The sequence below is a fragment of the Hyposmocoma kahamanoa genome, unplaced genomic scaffold (assembly GCF_003589595.1).
Source record: "Hyposmocoma kahamanoa isolate Upper Pololo Valley unplaced genomic scaffold, ASM358959v1 87, whole genome shotgun sequence".
Lineage (NCBI taxonomy): Eukaryota > Metazoa > Arthropoda > Insecta > Lepidoptera > Cosmopterigidae > Hyposmocoma > Hyposmocoma kahamanoa.
Genome location: NW_020654422.1, coordinates 4,226,860 through 4,230,294, shown reverse-complemented (window position 1 = coordinate 4,230,294; position 3,435 = coordinate 4,226,860). Strand labels below are relative to the sequence as shown.

The window sequence follows — 3,435 nt, the reverse complement described above, 5'->3', positions numbered from 1 at the left end:
AAAGTTTGTACGTAAGAACGAAGCGCGACTCTCTAAGCGATATAAAATAAATAGACACCTTCTTAAAACTAGGCCGACTGAAAACCATTTCTAATAACCGTTACACACCCCTTAGAATGATGAAGATAGGACTTGTAGTTAAACGAAAACTTGCAGACTAATTAATATCATAATTATAGATGTAAAATTTATTGAAGACAAATTTGGTACCAGCGAGCATATTGCGAACATCGTCCACCATTCACATACCTATAAACATTTCATAACAGAGAAAAACGTACGCGTGCAGAACAAAATGCTTGGCACTTTAAATTGCCTAAACTTTTAGGCTTCCCGCACATGAACTACTGTAGACCAACGTTTGCCAACCTTTATTTTTCGGTCTTCTAAGCTAAAAGCTATTTCAGTATACTAAAATACAAAACTTTCCCGTATTTCAAAAGTTTATGTCGTAGGCGTAGAGTTCAATTTTAAATACGGAATTTTGAAAATGTTTTTAATGCAAATAATATTTCTTAAAATAAATTTATACTATCAGGCAAAAACCGATTAATAATTAAATGGAAATATTGAATCTGCTCTATACGAGTATATGTTGATAAGAATTTTAAGAAAACTAGAACAACTCACACGCGCGCCGAAATACTCACGACGACTATCTCAAAACTTTATTTTAAGAATTTGGTTTTTAATTGCAAATACTTACAGAATTGACCTGTCTGCACTACAAAAGTCACATGCATGCGATAAGCTTAACACTCGACTCGAATAACCTTTGACTCTTAATAACGGTCGGCAATAATAGTAGAGGTTCATGCCTTTTTTTGCTCCATACTGAGTAGGTTGTTTGTAGGAATGCTTACTTCGTGTTTTGACTACATTGATGTTGCACTTAGCTTGAACATTATTCCGTCGTTAGTATAACTGGTAATATATAATGCTGACTGTTTTTGAATGTATTCCTGAACTCTATCGGTAACATATTTTCAAGAATCATCACATCCCGTGCATTCGGGATTCAAGGTTCATTCGGAGCAGTCGTTTCAATTTTTAAAAACGTAGGTTACAAATAATTCAGTTTTACATAGATACTTTAAACGTAGAGCTTAGAAGTAATAAAATAATTATTTGAAAAAGGGATATAGTTCTTTTGTTATTGGTATTTTTTTTGTATTATTTGTAAATTATAAAAATACTGACCTAGTAATTTAGTATAGCTAAAAGTTATTTCCGAAATATATAACAAAAGTTCTTTAACAAAAAAAATACATATGTAATTTTAACAATAGGTCGTTTGTTTCAGCCTCAATAATAAAAAATGAAGGCGATTTTTGTTCTACTTCTCGTTGTGATGGTCTTCTCCGCGTATGGCAAGTTTATCCAGATCATACAGATTCGTGATGAAAACGGTGAGCTTAGATTACTATTTGTGTTTTTTTATTTATTAGTTACAAAAGCGGTAGGCATAGATGTACTTTACCTTAAACCTAAACAGATTGACATGAGTGTTCCAACTCCTCCAACAATATTATGTAACACAACCCAATTTATAAAGCCAGTGTGAATTCCCATAGTATACAATTTCTGTGACTGTCGGTGAGTTTCCTATCGCATGTACGACGCCATCATAATAGAATGGAAAGAAAAATTGGAAGTAAATTAATTTGCTACTCCGCGAACCCAGTGAAGGTTAAATCGTGCAAAATAGCTGCGCTTGTGATGAATATCTTTTCCAGATTCTATTAATAACTTAGAATGGAAAGACAGACACGTAGTTTATTTTCCCCAATTCAATTTTATACAAAGCATAAGAGTCCGACAATATTTTCAGTTGGCTGTTCAGCTTTAGCAAAACACATTATATTGATCGAAAGTCAGTATGGAAGCCCAAATTTTGATTATTTGTTTGTTTTTGTAAATACATAAAATACAATTTTAAATAAGGTAATATTTTTTTGTTACACAACTCCTCTCCTATTTTACGCCACCTCATATAGCGTTTGTAAAGAGAAACTATAGGGATAACCTGATTTTTTCGTGATAATTTAGGAATTCATTCTTCCCACCGTTTAAACAGGTTACTAGAATGGGTCCAACAGTACTTTTTGACCCAAAGGTATCAATGTCGCCGAATAAGCAAAAATATTTGTTTTCATTACAACATAAGCATTTTCACATCAACACATGTTATGAAGTGACAATAGATTTGTCTCAATTATTATTATCATAACTTTGGATCTACTTGAAATATTTTGTATTTAGAATGTTAATGTTGACGTCTGATATTTCATTGTCGATCAATTGATTGAATTTTGTTAGAGAATAATAAACAAATTGCGCGAATTGAAAATGTATTCTTCATAAAGTAAAGTGTCCCGTCATTAGTAATTTCACAAAAAGGAAATGAATATCATGGTAGTAAAACATCATAATATTCAATAAAATCATTACCGTGTTATATTTAAGACGTATTTTTGTTAAAAACCTGCATTTTATCTTTATTGGCCTTATTAGGTACGATACGATATTTTTTGCCGTCATTTGGCGGCATGGGCATTTCACAATAGCTAAATATTCTTTTTTTTTTTTTAGAGCAAGTGATGATACCCTTGAATGGCTTGAAGACCTTGAATATGGAAAGCGTCAAAAATTCAGTTGGCTGTACACAATTGGATTGCGACTTAGTTTGCATGCTGGCGGGTTACAAGCATGGGAAATGTGCTTCTGATACTACATGCCTGTGTTGGAATTAAGTTCTAAAAGAATCTTTTTTTTTTAATAATTTCATTCTCCCATTGGAATGAAGTATTTTAAAATATTCATGTATTTCTTATAATTACTGTTTATGTCAAAATTAAGCATTGTAAAATAAGAATGCTTTTTTCTTGTAACTTCATTCTCCTGTTGAAATTAAGCATTTTACAATAATATTCTTTTTATAATTACACTTTCCTATTGGAATTAAGTACATTTAAAATGATCCATATAATATAATCTTATATTATTTCACGTTTCCGTTGTAATTAAGAATTTATTAAAATCACTACTGTATTTTTCATAATTTTAAACTTCTGTTAGAATTAAGTACCAATTAAATAATCATAAATATGATTTTTAATTTCATTCTCTTGTTGGAATTAAATCTTTAAAAATAATATTTTTTTATAATTTTACTCCTGTTGGAATTAGATCTTTTGAAACTTTAAAATAAACACGTTCTTTTTTATAATTTCATGGTCCTGTTGTTGATTCTCGCCAGCGGCCACGCAAAATATTTGTGCAGAAAATTTTAGCTCTTTTGAGTGCCAATACACAACCTGACCTGACATACCACAACACAGATGTATATTATTTGCAGATGACATTTCTACAACGATACCATATGAAGACAATATAGTAAACTACGAATCGGACATAAACAATACAATTGCATTA

At 30.9% G+C, this 3,435-nt stretch overlaps 1 long non-coding RNA gene across 1 annotated transcript; it reads left to right on the top strand.

The window, feature by feature from the left end:
• The first annotated feature begins 1,015 nt into the window (after positions 1-1,015).
• On the top strand, positions 1,016-3,042 carry LOC113235495. The gene is made up of 3 exons (XR_003310872.1): positions 1,016-1,058; positions 1,304-1,409; positions 2,593-3,042. It is a non-coding gene; the product is annotated as an uncharacterized LOC113235495 (long non-coding RNA).
• The last annotated feature ends 393 nt before the right edge of the window (positions 3,043-3,435 follow it).